At 45.0% G+C, this 18,715-nt stretch overlaps 1 long non-coding RNA gene across 1 annotated transcript in view; it reads left to right on the top strand.

Annotated features, from left to right (window-relative positions):
* The window catches only part of LOC135565314 (uncharacterized), a 35,787-nt gene extending 22,598 nt beyond the window's left edge, over positions 1-13,189 (top strand). The window contains exons 2-3 of the long non-coding RNA XR_010461510.1: positions 9,280-9,327; positions 12,339-13,189. This is a non-coding gene — a long non-coding RNA (uncharacterized LOC135565314). The remainder of the gene's footprint in view (positions 1-9,279; positions 9,328-12,338) is intronic.
* Positions 13,190-18,715: the final 5,526 nt, after the last annotated feature.

Raw genomic sequence — 18,715 nt, forward strand, 5'->3', positions numbered from 1 at the left:
TCTGTGTCTGTGTCTGTGTCTGTCTCTCTCTCTCTCTCTCTCTGTCTCTCTGTCTCTCTCTCTGTCTCTCTCTGTCTCTCTCTGTCTCTGTATCTGTCTCTGTGTCTGTCTCTGTGTCTGTCTCTATGTTTGTGTCTGTCTCTGTCTCTGTCTCTGTGTCCCGCCTGCTCCCTTCCTGGAATTAGACCCCAGGGACACTTTAAGTCAGCCCACTGAGAGATAGCTGGCTACGGCTATTCATCTTCAGGATCCTGTGAGAACCACAGCGGTGTCTGTCTGAAACGCTGCTCTATGTAGGTGAATTGTACCAGGAACATTGTTTTTGGTAGGATTAATAGAACATCATTAATGTATCATATGTAATATCCTTCCATAGCCTCAGTCTTCCTCAGTGGCCTTGATGACCCTGCGTAGGCTTATGATCATAACCACAACTGCAACAGTTCCATCCAATTGTATTTTGAAATAGTTGTTACTTGCTGTTGTTTATTGTTGAAACACATCACAACCTGCATCAAGTGACTGTCCCTCCTTTACCCCTATAAGCTAACCCATGAACCACAAACTGTTCCACATTCCACATCCATAGGTGGATCTAAGGTCAGTGCCGTTTTAAGATGAGGGAGGACTATTATTTATTTTAGAAGCATAGCCTTATTTTATTACAGCATGTTGGATGACTGTCATTCATATTCCATTCACCCAGCTCAATGTAACATAGACAGGTTTAGGCTACTACATGGTACTTGAATTTTCCCTATACCCATCATGAGGTTGCTACAGTCAAGCCAATGAATTAAAGTTTACAATGCACAGGTTGAGAGAAAAATGTGAGTAGTCAAGGTGACAGTGACACATTCAATACCGCCTTGCACACTCTTGCCTGCATCTATCTGATCTGTGGTGTAATCCGTAGTCCAGCAGTTGCAAAGTTTCTATTAGACAAATTCAGGTATGTTTATCCCCGTTTTGTAACGCTTGCTTCCGTTTAAGAAATGTTTTTCAACTGAATCGGCGGAATGAATACACCCCTGATCACACATAGTTCACTTTCATTGCAGTCACATACAAACAGCATGATCACTTTACTCGTTTTATAATTTCTTCTCGCAGCTACACACTCTCCTCCTCTCACCTTTTCCCTTCCCTTGTGGACTTCAGTGCACAACACATTAGTTGTCTGTGACCAGGCAAAAAAAAACTTTCTAAGCCAAACCTTCATATCATAACTGCTAACCTCTACACACAGCCTACATTGTTATCACCGTAATAGCTAACGTCATAGTCAACAGAGCTAATAGAAAGTGTTAGTAAACCTGCTACATTCATGCAGTACAGTGTATAGTCAGCAAGCAGTTTAGCAGTTACACTGGCTTACTTTGACTTGGAAGAGTTCCAGTGTTGCATAGCCATAGCCTGCTAGCTAACATAGCATCCCTCTATGTTTGAGCTGGGTGTTTGAGTATGCTAAACTAGCTAGCTCCATTCGCTAACTAAGTAAGTGAAAGTGAAAAACAATGCAAGGAAATATAGCTAACTCTCTCTCTCGCTTCTGCATTTTTAAATTAATTTAAAACGTTTCAACTATTGTCTTTCTCTCTTTGACTTAACTACTCACCACATTTTATGCACTGCACTGCAGTGCTAGCTAGCTGTAGCTTATGCTTTCACTACAAGATTCATTACCAGATCCTTTGATTGGGTGGATAACATGTCAGTTCATGCTGCAAGAGCTCTGAAGGGGTTGAGGACGTCCTCCGGAAGTTTTCATAATTACTGTGTAAGTCTACGGAAAGGGGTGATAACCATGAGCCTCCTAGGTTATGTATTGAAACTAGCTGTCCTCTGGCTACACCACGGTGCTACCCTAGTTCTGTTGAGGCTACTGTAGACATTCATTGCAAAACAGTCTGTTTTAATAAATTATTTGGTGATGTGAATATATTTAGTATAGTTTTATGTTTCACAATTGTTATTATTATGACTTTTCACAGAGGGGGATGGTCCTCCCTTTCCTCCTCTGAGGAGCCTCCACTGATGTAAGGGGCAGACTCCTGAGCGGAGCAAGGTTTTTGGGGGGCTCGTTGGTTTGTACGGTCAGTCGGTTGGTGTGTTTACCCTGAAGCAGATTTATCGGTAGTTCCGCAGTAGCCGGGTCGGCTGGCAGAGCATGAGAAAGCAAGCGCCCGGCAGGCCCCCACACCATCTCAGCCAGACAGTTACACTCTGTGGGAAACAGGAAAGGCCAATATTATTCCTGCTACCACACAGGGATGCTCTAACACGACTCTGCTTCGGAGTGACGGATCGAGACGGGAGCGTCACGTTGTGTAAGTGTCTCATTCACACCACGGTTCAGTGGCGACTATGACAGAGAAGAGCCGCTAGGGCACATCAAAGCCCCCCACAATGCCTTCTGGGAAACGGTGGCATGCAGGGGCCACGGCCCGCTATGGTATGCATTGTAAACGCTGCATGCTTCCTAAATGACATTACCTGGCACTATAAAACAAACACACACTGCCCTGCCACGCTTTGAATTGAGGGGCTTTGTTTGAGCTGGCAACCCCAGGGGGGCCATGGTCCAGGAAGAGTAGGAGAGGGTGACCCAGTCCCCCCCCCCCCCCCCACCCCTCCTTCATCCCTGAGCTGAGTGACTGAGCCACTGTGCGATGCCAGTGACCCACAGCCTGTTTTCTGCCTTAAATCGTTTCTCACCCCCTTCACCCCCTCGCCGCCCTCCTCCTCAGGAGAAAGAAAAATCACCCAGAGCTCCTTGAAATGGGTCTGGGACAGGGTGAGCCAGGGCTGGGTAACTCCCTGCAGCCTGCCTGGTTAGAGGAGGCATCATTTCTCATGCAGCAGAGAGTGAGAGAGTGGAACAGGTCAGACCTAGCTCAGCCTGACCCATAGAGAACCACTCAGTGGACTAGAGAGTCTCTGTATAACTATTACGTGTATCTATAGTTGGAAAATAAACTGTGTGTAAGGCGAACGCTGACGGAGTGGCAAAATGGGCTGACGATATGAAAGGCTGGGATAATTAATGGTGGCCACGGACAATGAAATGAAAAACAAGTGGTTATTAATCATGAGGAGAATAATAAAATGGATACTGTGTGTGCGTGTGTGTGTCTGTGTGTACGTGCATGTATGTGTGTCTGCTGCTCTGCATATTTGTCTGCATCGATGTCTTTGTGTGCGTATGGGTGTCTGCATTTGTCCGTCTGTGTATGTATGGGGCGTGTAAGTGTACATATACGAGTCTGGCTAACATTTACAGCGGCTCAATGTGTATCTATCATTTCCTCTGCGCTTACTTGCCACTTCAGTCGCTGTACACCCAGTGTAAACAACATTTATCATGACATGCAAATTAGTGTCTTTACCTCCAGCCCCAACAAAGAGGCCATTGAAGGCTGCCTGGGCATTTAGAACCATGTTGAATTTGAGACTCCAGATTATAGGCTTATTCCAGACATTGTGTAGTGGTTTTCTGTCACTCACACTCAGTAAACGCTCCCCGTTACAAATAGCTTGGGCATCCTGGACCCATCATTAAGGTTATGACCAATATGCACTCCTATAAACTGACAGGCCCAGCTACCCGGCTACAGCAGAAACTATTTATCTCTCTCTTTATCTCTCTGTCACTCTCTCTCTCCACCCCTCCTCTCTCCCTTTCTCCCTCCTCACTATCCCTCCCTCTCTCTCCATTTCTCTCTCTCACTACCTCCCCCTCTCTTTCACTCTCTCTCCACCCCCCATCTCTCTCCCTTTCTCTCTCTCACTACCCCCTTCTCACTAATCCCCCTGTTTCCCGTTCTCTTTCTCCCTATCCCCCTCTCTCTCCCTTTCTCTCTCTCTACACCCCTCTCTCTCCCCATTCTCTTTCTCACTAATCCCCCTCTCTCCCGTTCTCTTTCTCCCTAACCCCCTCTCTCCCGTTCTCTTTTTCACTAATCCCCCTCTCTCCCGTTCTCTCTCTCACTACCCCCTTCTCTCTCCCATTCTCTTTCTCACTAATCCCCCTCTTTCCCGTTCTCTTTCTCCCTAACCCCTTACTTTTTACTTTGACTTGGAAGAGTTCCAGTGTTGCATAGCCATAGCCTGCTAGCTAACATAGCATCCCTCTATGTTTGAGCTGGGTGTTTGAGTATGCTAAACTAGCTAGCTCCATTCGCTAACTAAGTAAGTGAAAGTGAAAAACAATGCAAGGAAATATAGCTAACTCTCTCTCTCTCGCTTCTGCATTTTTAAATTAATTTAAAACGTTTCAACTATTGTCTTTCTCGCTTTGACTTAACTACTCACCACATTTTATGCACTGCACTGCAGTGCTAGCTAGCTGTAGCTTATGCTTTCACTACAAGATTCATTACCAGATCCTTTGATTGGGTGGATAACATGTCAGTTCATGCTGCAAGAGCTCTGAAGGGGTTGAGGACGTCCTCCGGAAGTTTTCATAATTACTGTGTAAGTCTACGGAAAGGGGTGATAACCATGAGCCTCCTAGGTTTTGTTTCTCCCTAACCCCCCTCTCTCTCCCGTTCTCTCTCTCACTACCCCCCCCTCTCTCCCATTCTCTTTCTCACTAATCCCCCTCTTTCCCGTTCTTTTTCTCCCTAACCCCCCTCTCTCTCACTTTCTCTCTCTCACTACCCCCCTCTCTCTCCCGTTCTCTTTCTTACTAACCCCCCTCTCTCCCGTTCTCTTTCTCACTAATCCCCCTCTCTCCCGTTCTCTTTCTCACTAATCCCCCTCTCTCCCGTTCTCTCTCTCACTACCCCCTTCTCTCTCCCGTTCTCTTTCTCACTAATCCCCCTCTTTCCCGTTCTCTTTCTCCCTAACCCCCTCTCTCTCTCTTTTCTCTCTCTCACTACCCCCTCTCTCTCTCTTTCTCTCTCTCACTACCCCCTCTCTCTCCCGTTCTCTTTCTCACTAACCCCCTCTCTCCCATTCTCTTTCTCACTAATCCCTCTCTCTCCCGTTCTCTTTCTCCCTAATCCCCCTCTCTCCCATTCTCTTTCTCACTAACCCCCTCTCTCCCGTTCTCTTTCTCACTAATCCCCCTCTCTCCCGTTCTCTTTCTCACTAATCCCCCTCTCTCCCGTTCTCTTTCTCACTAACCCCCTCTCTCCCGTTCTCTTTCTCACTAATCCCCCTCTCTCCCGTTCTCTCTCTCACTACCCCCTTCTCTCTCCCGTTCTCTTTCTCACTAATCCCCCTCTCTCCCGTTCTCTCTCTCAATAACCCCCCTCTCTCCCGTTCTCTCTCTCACTAATCCCCCTCTCTCCCGTTCTCTCTCTCACTACCCCTTCTCTCTCCCGTTCTCTTTCTCACTAATCCCCCTCTCTCCCGTTCTCTCTCTCAATAATCCCCCTCTCTCCCATTCTCTTTCTCACTAATCCCCCTCTCTCCCATTCTCTTTCTCACTAATCCCCATCTCTCCCGTTCTCTTTCTCACTAACCCGCCTCTCTCCCGTTCTCTTTCTCACTAACCCCCTCTTTCCCGTTCTCTTTCTCACTAACCCCCTCTCTCCCATTCTCTTTCTCACTAATCCCCCTCTCTCCCGTTCTCTTTCTCACTAATCCCCCTCTCTCCCATTCTCTTTCTCACTAATCCCCTCTCTCCCGTTCTCTTTCTCACTAATCCCCCTCTCTCCCGTTCTCTCTCTCACTACCCCCTTCTCTCTCCCGTTCTTTCTCACTAATCCCCCTCTCTCCCGTTCTCTCTCTCACTACCCCCTTCTCTCTCCCGTTCTCTTTCTCCCCAACCCCCCCATCTCTCTACCTTTCTCTCTCTCTCTCTCTCACTACCCCCTCCCCCTCTCCTCTCTCTCTCTCTCTGGGAGGTGGTATGTGTCTGTGTGTGCTGCTGATTGTAGTAATTTTGCGGTGGGAGGCTGAGAGGCACCTCTGGGTACAGTACATCAGCCCTGGCCCGCAGCTCCAGTGTGGCTGTGAAATATGGCAAGAGGCCCCCAGTGGGAGAGCAAAGATCTATGTGGCACTAATAAGCACTATCTCTCCAGGAAATCACACCCACGGATAGACCCAACACAGCAAGTCCTCTATAGCAGCTAAACCCTGTCTCCCAAAAGCCTCTCTCTCTCTCTCTCTCTCTCTCTCTCTCTCTCTCTCTCTTTCTCAATGTGGGTTAAGACATGTTCTCTGTGCTGCTTCAAGTGCGGCAGGCTTTGGGTTTGACATGAGCTGCCTTCTATTAAGACATGCCCGTGACAAGGCAACAATACCGTCAGATCTGTGCTAATAAACGTCAGCCCTTTCACACAAAAGAGGCAGAAAGCCACAATAAGACACTGATCTTACCTGGCTATATGTGTTGTGGGTTGGTGTGTGTGTTCACCTGCGACAGGGCCAGTTGTCAAGGAGTAAGGAGGGATGAGCTCATCAATGCTGAGCCAGGGACAGATTGAGGAGCATGTTTAATACAGAGACAAACTGGTGTGGCCTGTCTCGAATCCTGGCTTTATCCTACCCTTTGACTGAGAAAGTCAAGACCTCTGCTCGATGGGAGAGAGTGAGACAAAAAGAGAGAATGACAGAGGAGAGAGAAAGGGGAAAGAGATGGAGAGAGAACGCGAGAGAGAGGATCCAGATGGGGCCCTTTGAACAAGTTTTGAATGAGAGACTCATTAAGACCACTCTGCCTTGTAACGACAAGGGGGAATGAGGGAACATACAAACTACAGGTGTGCCCCCCTCTCGCCGCACACACACTAACTTGCAAACCACACCGCCCGCATTGCGTGCGAGAGCGTTGCAAAATAAATTGACACACTGTTATTCAATAAATTCATCCCAACTGCAACTCGCTTCTGGTGTGGATAGACAACATCAACATGCGCAAGATTGTGTGCGCGGACGCATGGATGTGCCCGGTAAGAAAGTGTAACATCCAAACACGTACACAGACACACACGTCTACATTGAACAAAAATATAATCGCAACGTGTAAAGTGTTGTTTCCATGTTTCATGAGCTCAAATAAAAGATCCCAGAAATGTTCCATACACACAAAAAGCTTATTTCTCTAAAATGTAGTGAACAAATGTTTACATCCCTGTTAGTGAGCATTTCTCCTTTGCCAAGATAATCCCATCCACCTAACAGATGTGGCATATCAAGAAGCTGATTAAACAGCATGATCATTACACAGGTGCACCTTGTGCTGGGGACAATTAAAAGGCCACTCTAAAATTTGCAATTTTGTCACACAACACAATGCCACAAATGTCTCAAGTTTTGAGGGAGCGTGCAATTGGCATGCTGACTGCATGAATGTCCAACAGAGCTGTTGAGAATTGAATGTTCATTTCTCAACCATAAGCCACCTCCAATGTCGTTTTAAGGAATTTAGCAGTACGTCCAATGGCTTCACAACTGACTAGTATTCTGATCCACGCACCTACTTTCTTTTGAAAGGTATGTGTGACCAAAAAATGCATATCTGTATTCCCAGTCATGTGAAATCCATAGATTAGGGCCAAGTTTATTTATTTAAATTGACTGATTTCCTTTTATGAACTGTAACCTAGTAAAACCTTTGAAATTGTTGTATGTTGCGTTTTATATTTTTGTATAGAGTGTAGATTAATCTTCTTGGCGGCATGGGCAGCTGCAGCCGTTTCCCAGCAGCCCATTGCGATATGAGGTGGGTTTAGTCATATCTCCATGGGTTTAGTGGTCTTTATGAGGGCAGATCCTCTGTGTGTGCCTCCCTGCCCTGGCACAGCTGACACGGCAATAAACACGCCTTGCAGCCACCATGTAGACAGTGCCACATAGTCAGGGGATTAGGAGAGTGTCTCAGACACACACACACACACACACACACACACACACACACACACACACACACACACACACACACACACACACACACACACACACACACACACACACACATATATATATATTCAGGAATACACAGATACACTAACTAAAAGTGTGAAAACCCATTGAAGATGATGAAATCAGGAAAATATGTTTCCATGACTACTAATAACTCTCTCTCCTTCTCTCCCCTGTTGCTGATTTATGGTTTTATAGTGTTTTGTCAGCAGAGAATTCCACAGGAAACCGTTGTGATTAAGAAATATAGATGTTGAATACATCTATTTACTTTCCCAAAAAGTATCATTAGTGAGGTTCTGGTTGTTTCATTTGTCTCTGACTGGAAGTTTGGCATGGAACACATATGCAGGCCCTGGGCCTGTCCTATGATCCCTTATGCAGTGCCCCAAATGGGACACTATTCCCTATATAATGCACAAAAGTAGTGCACTGTAAAGGGAATAGGGTGCCATTTGGGACGCCCCCTTAGTGTGATGACTTCATTAGGACTTCATTTGCCTCTCTGTAAACACGCTGGTCTCCGTGAGATATGAACTCATAATGATACAACCTGGCCTCATTGATCTCATACAAGTGTTCTGAAGCACACTGACTGAAACGAGCAAAAAATAAATAAACAAGCATCAATAAAGGTCTTAGTGATTGGAGGAAAGCCTTTGAGGTTAAATGCTGCTGTACAGAGCTACGAAACCAGGACTAAGAGAAAAACTGAATAAGAGAGTTTAAAGTGTGCAGTTCACTCCATACTGAGCCTACTGTGAGATTTCATGTGAGAGAGGGGAGTGTGTGAGTTTTGAGGGGTTCGACGTTGATCAGTGAATGTATTGGGGCTCTAATGTCCACTGCTCTGCTCCCAGTGTGTGGTGGGTCAGGGAGAGTTTGATATATGCTCCTAGTTCTGTGTGTGTGTGTGTGTGTGTGTGTGTGTGTGTGTGTGTGTGTGTGTGTGTGTGTGTGTGTGTGTGTGTGTGTGTGCAGTGATTCATGAGTAGGCCTCTCTCCCTGGCTGCAATATTGAGCACTCGACCCCGGCCTGTCAACCGCACTAGGCCTCACAATAAATTAGTGATCATTTGAAGTGACATTAGTGAGCCTGCACGTTGTCGCTGTTTGTAGGTTCATGCGTGTGTGTGTTAGGCCTGCCTGGTTTAGAGAGAGTGATTTACGCCGCGCCTGTAGCACATCATTTATCCAGCGTTTAGAGGATAGTTTGCTAATACCCTGCGAGTCCTCTAGGTTTTCACTACGAAATGAGCCATTGTCAGTTACTTCATCCAATCAAGATCTGAAGTCAGTGTGCTACATAAACAGGACTATGATGATTGCCAAGGTTTTTATGCAAATATTATTAAAAGCAGTATTAATCTCTTGACACAATTAATGAAGTCTCTTTTCCAGGCTGTGCTGCTGACATGCCTGGGGGAGATATCTATGCTTGATCATTTAGTAAGTAACTTTACAGCATGTTCTCTTTGTGTACTAAAATCACCTCCCTGTTTTCCCCTCAGTTAATGAAAAGAGAGAGCGCTTGTCAATGCTTGCTCAAACATGCAGAATTTCAATAAAAGGAAGAGTCAATTAAAAACTGGTTTCCTGGAGAAATCCCACAGAGATGTTATACCACCTACTGTGGGCGTGTCTGTGTCAGGTATGTCAACCACATCACCTGGGAGAAGGAGGAGGAAGAATGAATCATGTGTAGTCTAACCTCTTTATTAGAATACTAGCCTGGTAACAGATCTGTTTGTGCTGTCTTGTCAAAACACATCTGGGACCAGGCTAAGGGAATACTGGTTGCCATTAAGACTGGTGGTCCTGTTGGCCCTACTGAACTGGCTTCAGTTTGTCAGTCCCAGTTCCAACAGTTTTCAGTCAAGGGGGAACGTGTCCTGTGAGGCCCCAAAGGATGCTGGGTAGGATTAGTCGGGAGGGGTCGGGTGTCCGTTGACGCCGACCCCCTGCTCTCCTGGAGGGAAAGGGAAAGCCACACTGTGGTGTGTTTCAGAGCACTGTGTCTTTCAGGTGCCTGACCAGCCCTGGTAACTTCTCAAAGGCGTCCTTCTTTCCCCTCCAACTCTGGGAGTGGAGTCGGGAGCCAACCCCCAACATTAATGCAAAGACAATCCCTAATTGCAGGATCACGTTACAAGCAAATTCTTCTCAAGCCCATTAACAATTCTACTTAATTACAAGGTATAGGAGGGGGGAGGGAGAGAGATCTTAGGTTACATCTCACACACATACACACAATAGGTGGTAGACCTCCCAGTCCCAGACTAAAGCTTTCATTCATTGCTGTCTTTGTGCGGTGGAGATTTGGTTGAGTTAAACAGAGGATCAGAAGAGTGACTCGCACATTGTCAGTGTCACAGGCAGCTATTCCAATATTACACTAAGTCTATAGTGTGAAGTTGTCAAGAAGACATCTGTATTTTCCAATTATAATTTGACAGGTGAATGCGCATCAGTCTAAAAATAAAGACAGTGCTACAAAGTAACCAGGCATGAGCTCAAAGTCCCTTGTAAACTATCATAATACCCAGGCAGATGTTTCCATTGACAATGCGATGTTCAACTAGTGACACATCCATGGTTTACACTTGTTTTTATCCTGAAATCAAGGCCAGGATATAGGTTAGTCACGTCATCTTTCTTGATGCTGTCGAGACAGATTGACAGGTTACATATACTGCCAATGCCCCATAACGGTTTCCATTCACCAACAAGCCCCAGCAGAGACATGAGCTGAATCCCAAATGGCACCCTATTCCTTATATGGTGCACCACTTTTGACCAGAGCCCTATTGGACCCTGGTCAAAAGTAGTGCACTAGATAGGGAAGAGGGTGCCATTTGGGACACAGCCATGCACTGCAATGTACTTGAGCTGCTGCTGCTAGATTCATTTGATCGCCGTCTATTTATGCTGAAGAGGCATCCATTGTGTGCCTTCAGTTTCCTGGGCTTGTGCTGTGCTCCCTATACCCAGAGCCGCCTCTTCCTATAGGTGACTACACACCGTGTTTTCTAACTCTACTGTTGAGAGTTAGAAAAGTAGAATACACAAGGTGCCATTTTGAAATTTGGTAGTGCATTATATTTATTGTTCTGTTGCGAGGTGAGTTAGCCTAGCCAGCTGTCTAACCCTTGTAGTAGGCCTAATCATCACTAAATTACAGACCAGGCACGCAGGGCATGTTCTCCGGGGCCCTGACCCCCAGGGGGCCCACATTGATTTTGTTAGTCACTCTCATACACATATCATATGAGCATGGCATAAGTCATGGCAAACTGTATAGAATTGCAGGAAATTAGATTTAAAACTGCTACATTTTCTTTGCATCATGGCAAAATGTAAGGAATTGCAGAAAATGTGCTTTAAAACTGCAACACTTTCTCTTCACCCCATGGCAAAATGTGTAGAACTGAAGAAAGGAACTTTGACACTGCAAAATAAATGATCCACTGCCAAGAGTAGGGGCACTAAAATGTTTTGCCCTTCAGTGGGGTATGCCTACCCCGAAACTAGCTGCTCCCTGTGGGATCGGTTCTTTAGAGCCTCCCTTTGTCCTGACTCCCGTGCCCTCCAAGCTGTCCAAACACACAGTACCTGAGAGAGGATTATGGGAGTCTGGTGGCTGGGAGGAGCACTCCCGCCCTTTCTGCAAGGAGGAGAGGAGAGAAGGGGACACGTAGAGGAGGGGAGGAGGTGTTGAGGCGGTTCCTGCGCCCATCAGACCCGGTGCTCTAAGCCTGCCTTATTGAATTGTCTGTTGCCTTTATGAAGAGGGGCCAACAGGTGTCAGTCTCAGCAGGGTAAGGTGGTAGACTTAGAATGTCCACTTTGACCCCCAGCAGTAACTTGGACAGCTGTGGTGGTGGCTGTAGGAAAAACGGGGGAGGTGGGGGGTGATATAATGCATCCACATTAAATGTCAAATGAAATTGAACAGAATGAAAGGTTTTGCATGTATTCCTTGGTAAACACATTGAATGTGCACATGTCTAGATCCAGGCCATGATTTTCATTCCAGTGGGTTCAAATGATGTTGGTCAAAATGATACCTGTCACTTTATGTATGGTGTCATATGAGTATTGTAGTTAGAGAGCAAAATGGCTGCAGTGTGAGAAACAATGAATCAAGGAAGTGTTTGTTTGAAAACTTTGAAATGAAATAGTCCTGTAATTGTTTCCTCTGATTATCTGCCTGGAAAATAAAGCTCGCTGAACTACTATCACAAAATAACTTAATATCATCAGCAAGGAAGGGCAGATTTTTCCTTTGTTGATTGACTCTACTGCATTTACTATGGGATTATGATTTATCTTCTTGTGGACACACATCTGTTCAGGAAGGACAGGTGATTGTTAGAAGCAGCGATTATTACTGTACCTTTATTATCTAGGCTTGATGTGTGCTGCTTTTTGAATTGAAAACCTCAGGCCTATTTTCACAGGAACCTCCAAACCATGCCAGACCCGGTGATGAGATCAGACCGCTCTCCCTGACCGTAGCTGACACCAAGTCATTCTCAGTGATACTCAAGGTCAATCCAGCCACCCCGGAGGCGACATCAAGGGCCTAGATGTGTTTATTAAGGCTCCCTTGGTAACAGCAAAGCAAATAGCTGGCTCTGGTTTTGTTGCTTTTGGCTCCATTTGTCTCTCTCCCTCTCTCCATCTCTCTTGCCCCATCTTCTTCACCCCCCCCTCTCCTCCCCTGTCTCTATTCCAGCTGCAGATGGGACCAGGGAAACCCCAAGTCAAGACAGCCAGTCAACCAGTCAGTCAGTCAGTCAGCTCTATAGAGGGCCCTGCTAATCAGAACCCTGCAACAATGATGTTATCCTGGCAAGGCTGAAGTCCCAAGGATTCAACCCCAATGACATGATGTAGCGAACTCAACTCAGCGAACTATATTATAATGTATAGTATGCGTTGTTTAATGTTCACCCGTGGATTATATTTCACACAATGATACAGATGAGGTTAGACATGGTGTACGAAAAAGAATGACATTTATATAGTGTAATGTATATTGAAACAGGTGTTAAAATGAATCTGCCATGTCTATAAACCATTTGATATCCTTTCAATCCAGCCAAGATCAGGCCAGAAATTGGATCAGTCATTCCGATATATCACACTCTTTACCTTGAGAGAATCCCTAGTGTGTGGTTCTGTGCTGTGAATTTAAGTTAAATATGTTTCTTATTGTTAACATTCTCAATGGGCCAGAACAAAAGTTCTGACTAGTCGCTGCATGTGTTGACGAGCGTGAGACATTTGTTTGCCCAGCACTAAAATGGTTTCCATTGAGATGATCTGTGTGGCTCTGTTCTTTCAAATGTTGTACTAACTGGGGAATGTTTAAGGCAGCAGAGCACTTGTGATGTGCGAAATAGACAGATGACTCTAAATCTGATGATTAGCTGAGTAAACTCAGAGATGTGTCACTTGTGCACAGACGAGGGTTGAAATCCAGCCGGAATTCTGGCTGTGAATGTGTCATACCTGAATGCATTCTGACACACAACAAGAGATTAGTTGTTCACTTCGCAGCAGTTCTTTACACTCCCAACAGTCCAACACATACCCGCGGCTTATGAGGCGATAGTGGAGAGACATAAACAATAGTACCAGAGTTTTGGAAGAGTTTAGAGAATTGTTAGAGCGTATCAAACCAGCTTCTCAGGATAGACTGGTTATGTCATGTCGACTGGCACTGTAACTGTATATGACTTATGAACCCAGGCAGGAGGACCTTGTTTTCATTGAGGTGGTGTAGTAGTGTGTCTTATTCTAAACCACCCAAAGATATGACGGAGGTATTGAATACACTTGAATACATCTGAAGCAATTACAAGATACAGTGGGATGTCTTCTGGCAGACACTTCAATGCATGATTGGCCTTCCTCACCATTCAGACACCTGTCTGAGTGATAACAGCAAAGCCAATTTGTTTGCCGCTTGGCGAGGCTGTAAAGTAAACGACACTGGGAGAAAGTGTAACAGCAAGTCATTTATCCTCTTTCTCTCTCGCTCTCTCTGGCCCCTTTTCCCCCTCTATGCAAAGCGGTATGAAAGTAATGTAGTCAAGATAGATTACAGGTCTCCTTAAAATGTTAGTGTCTTGCCAACTGGTGTAAAAAATATGAGGGGAAAAAAGGCCTGATAATAAAAAGCTTTGTAAAGACATCGATATGGCGTTAAATATCATCCCCCTAAGAACAAAAACTTTGGACTGTGAATGTTATTTTATAGCGATGACAAATTGCAGGTATCTGCTGTGGCTTTCTGTGAGCTTTCAGGGCGGCTTGCCAACTGGCTCGGTGCGAGCTGTGTATGACTGACTGCTACACCTGACCGTGCACAATCCTCTGTGACTCCCAATCATCAGTATGTCCCAGAGATGACGGTGGCCCTCCAATGAGCATGGACTTACTATTAGCATGGCCCGCCAACTCTGTCTAATCAGGTAGCCTATCCAGTGAGCCCCTTATCATGTCCCTTCTGAGTATGTAACAAACTGGAACCTGTCGCCTGCTGGTAGCCCCTGTCATCCTGTATAGGGGTTGAAAATGGCAGATTTTGTCATTGATAACCTCTTAAATTGAAATGCAGTGGCTGTACAGTAACATGCCATACATAACGTCAGAGTTCGGGGTCTCCACTTCAAAGTGCTGTATGGGTTTGACTGACAGCCGTTATACACTTGAGCGCCGAGTGTGACAAGAAGATGCCTCCATCCCTCCCGCTAAGTGGGCTACTTTTGCTCATTTGTTGTTGTTTGAGCGAGGGAAAGGCTGTAAATTGAGAGTGTCAATGGGTTATGAAAGACGTTGAGGATTGAAAATCTATACGGCTTCGATGCCGTACAAGCAAACCACACACGAGTCCAAATGTGCGCTTCACATTTCCATATTTTAAAACTTGTATCATTTACAGTATCAACATTTATGATCGATATGTTTGATCCACAGGTACAATAATAACATGCAATATACCCTGGGTTGGCCTGAACAGAATGAGCCTGTTTGTCTTATTGTGAAGAAAATGATTCCGTGGAACACGCACTTGAATACACTCATGACTCCATTCTATGCAGCACCAAAATTACCGTCTATGTGCCTTGTGAAAGCCTAACACTGTAAGGTCGTATTTCATAACTTAGCTAACCATGTTGGCAATAGAATACGCTTTCAAATGATGCTCACCTGACCCAGATTGTGATTTATAATGGAGCGTTTTTGCATTGCGTCAGCAAACAACAGTAATTGTGTGATGGTGGGGACGCAGGGTTGTTCCCAAACAAAAAACGACAAGTGTCCTTGCTTCAGTTCCTCAACGGCAAAGCCAGAAGAGCTACAAATAAAAGAACCTTACAGTTGAAGGCTCTTTCCTTGAGTCATAAAACTGCGGCCAGTTAGACACCAGTTAAACCTCTCACTCACCCGTGTAATTGTTTTCTCTTATCTTGTCTTGTACCCGCTCCAACGTGTCAATTCATATTTGGATTATTCTACTGAATGTATCTAGTGTATCTTCAGATTTCATTTTGAAGATGAATGAACTAACTTGTAAGTTGCTCCGGATAAGAACATCTGCTAAATGACTCAAATGTCATGTAAATGTAAAAATGTTATTGACAAATGCTGTGAAGATTTACAGTAAATGTCAAATGTACATCAAATCAACAGCCTACTGTTTGGATTCAGTCTTCTGTCAGGTGAACTGTTGTTGATCAGACCAAAGGTGAGGACACAACAGCTCACATGACAGAAGACGGAATTCAAAACAGCAGGCTGTTGATTTGATGTGCATTTGACATTGTTTTCTTCCTAAATAGTTATACTATACAACTCACAGTTAGGCCTTGAAAGCACTAAAAATCTGCTGTGGTGTAGGCCTACGTTTGTGCCCCCTCTGTGAAATTTCAGTTTTGAAATTCTTACGATAAATACACCTGTAATGATGTGCGCTGAGAGTCGGGAAGCAAGTTCAGGGAGTGAGTGTTTTAATCAAATAAACGGTACATAATACACAACAATTGTTTACAGACAGATTATTTAACTTATAATTCATTGCATCACAATTCCAGTGGGTCAGAAGTTTACATACACTAAGTTGACTGTGCCTGTTCCAGAAAATGATGTCATGGCTTTAGAAGCTTCTGATATTCTAATTGACAACATTTGAGTCAATTGGAGGTATACCTGTGGATGTATATCAAGGCTTACCTTCAAACTCAGTGCCTCTTTGCTTGACATCATGGGAAAATCAAAAGATCTCAGCCAAGACCTAATAAGAAAATTGTAGACCTCAACAAGTCTGGTTCATCCTTGGGAGCAATTTCCAAATGCCTGAAGGTACCACGTTCATCTGTACAAACAATACTATGCAAGTATAAACACCATGGAACCACGCAGCCGTCATGTCGCTCAGGAAGGAGACGCATTCTTTGGTGCGAAAAGTGCAAATCAATCCCAGAACAACAGCAAAGGACCTTGTGATGATGCTGGAGGAAACGGGTACAAAAGTATCTATATCCACAGTAAAATTGCTCCACTGCTCCACTCCATTGCTCCACTGCTCTAAAACCACCATAAAAAAGCCAGACTACGGATTGGGATTGTACTTTTCTGACTTTTTGTAGAAATGTCCTTTGGTCTGATGAAACAAAAATAGAACTGTTTGGCCATAATGACCATCGTTATGTTTGGAGGAAAAAGGGGGAGCCTTGCAAGCCCGAAGAACACCATCCCAACCGTGATGCACGGGGGTGGCAGCATCATGTTGTGGGGGTGCTTTGCCAGGTGAGTCTGATGACGTGCAGGTGAGCGTAACGATGGTGACAGTTGTACGCCATAACAAGCAGTCTGGTGACCTAGAGGCCGGAGAAGGAGCACACGTGACAACACCGATCACGAACAACATTTAAATTGATCTCCATTTGGCATAAATGTGCTAATTTCCCATTAATGTATCCTAATAAATAATAATAATAATAAATCCTATTTTAATGCAGCTTAGTGTTCAATATGGAATGAGGAGGATAAGACAGCAAGAAATGAACCCTAGTTGACTGATTAAGCAACAACTCTTCAAACAAACACAGTAGCTACTGTGGGAGTAATGCTTCCGTTCTGGCTCGCCGTTCAAAATAATTTGCTAAGAGCAGGTGGATATCTACTCAGACCTGGGTTCAAATACTACTTGTTTTCTTCCAAATATCTTAACTGCACTTGATTGAGCTTGCCTGACGCAATGGAACCAATGAAATAGTCCCAGAAGCGTAAAACCCCACCCATCTAGACCCTCCTGGAAGGCTCAATCAAACACTCTCAAAAGGAAAACACATGTTATTTGATCCCAGGTGTAATGTAACAGTGTAATCCACAGCAGGGCTCACCAGCACAGAGATCTCCTCGCACTGTTTAGCTTTTTTGAGAAGCGCCTAACTAAGAATGAAGCTTGAGAGACGTCTTGAGGCCAGCTGTGAGTAATGTGTACAGCAGAGATGTTCAGTCTGCTACTCATGCTAATTGCCTGTAGGGCCTCAGCTTCAAGCTGCCATCAATAGACCACCCATGGAGAGGCCGCTGCATTTATCTTGATTTCAAGCATGTAATTACATTGTTGGCTTACGTCTGTGTTATCTGTGTAGGTCTATTGATACTGCTAAAAGATAAATGCTGTAATTACATTTCATATGGATTTTGATGTAACTCAATTGATGTCGTTTACTTAATTGAGCGTACCATGTTCCTCTCAACATTACCTTTTTGGATATTTGATACAGAACACTTTGTTCTTTCTGGTCTTGGCAGTTACAGTTGCTCTGCAGGTGGAGAGAGAGTTTGGAGTAATGCATGAGCTGGAATGGTTGGCAGCAGGGTATATTTTGATGCTCAGTGCTGCACAGGCAGGCCTCTCTCTCTTTCCTATAACAAAATCCTCTTTTGCTACGCACTCGGAGAGTCTCTCCTCTCTGCCAACGCCTGCTGTGAGGGGTCTGAGCTAAACCAACAACTGTGCTGCATGATGAAAGGGTGAGCAGTAGGGGTCTCGCAATGAACTCTGGGTCATCCCACTGCCATGATGACTCTATCCCCTCTTCCCCTTTCACTACCACATACACTACAGTACAGTAATATACCTTTCACTACCACATATACTACAGTACAGTAATATACCTTTCACTACCACAGTACAGTCATATTCACCTAACAATCTCTCCCAACTGGGATATCCTTATTGGGATTGTGGTTAGGGCGTCTTTGGGTCGGGAGATGTACATTTGTGGCCCACAAGGGACCTCATGCTACTCCCTCAGTTCATTACACTGGTGTCAGAAGTGGGATAGTGCTTGTTGGCAGTTGAGAGTATTCGCTGTACTTATGTATGCCTATATTCTGGTACTATTTACCAAGGTTCCACTCCAGCAAGGTTTAAACTCATCTTCATATCAGTATACTCTCACAAATCCACAAGTTCTGTGCTCCTCCCTCCTCCTCCCAGATTTCCTTTTAGTGGAAATCTTGTTTGCCTAGTTTTCGACCATGGCATTTTGAAAGAGGGTAGACGGATGTGTACCCAAACGTCTTCCCTGTCATTTCCTCAGCGAAGCGCCACTGGCCCAGAACTCGACTGTCAACTGTGAAAACAGGGCGGGGTTGTTGGAGATGGAAATGGCTTTGTTTAGCAGTTACAGTAAGACACGCTTGTGTTTGTCTCCTCAGCTCTGTACGAAAGCTCTGTAGGAGTAACAAAAGCCCACGGGCTCTTGTCAACTTCCACCCTGAACTTCAGCTCAAGCAGCACCGTTGCAAC

This window comes from Oncorhynchus nerka, linkage group LG27, assembly GCF_034236695.1.
Source record: "Oncorhynchus nerka isolate Pitt River linkage group LG27, Oner_Uvic_2.0, whole genome shotgun sequence".
NCBI classification, from domain to species: domain Eukaryota; kingdom Metazoa; phylum Chordata; class Actinopteri; order Salmoniformes; family Salmonidae; genus Oncorhynchus; species Oncorhynchus nerka.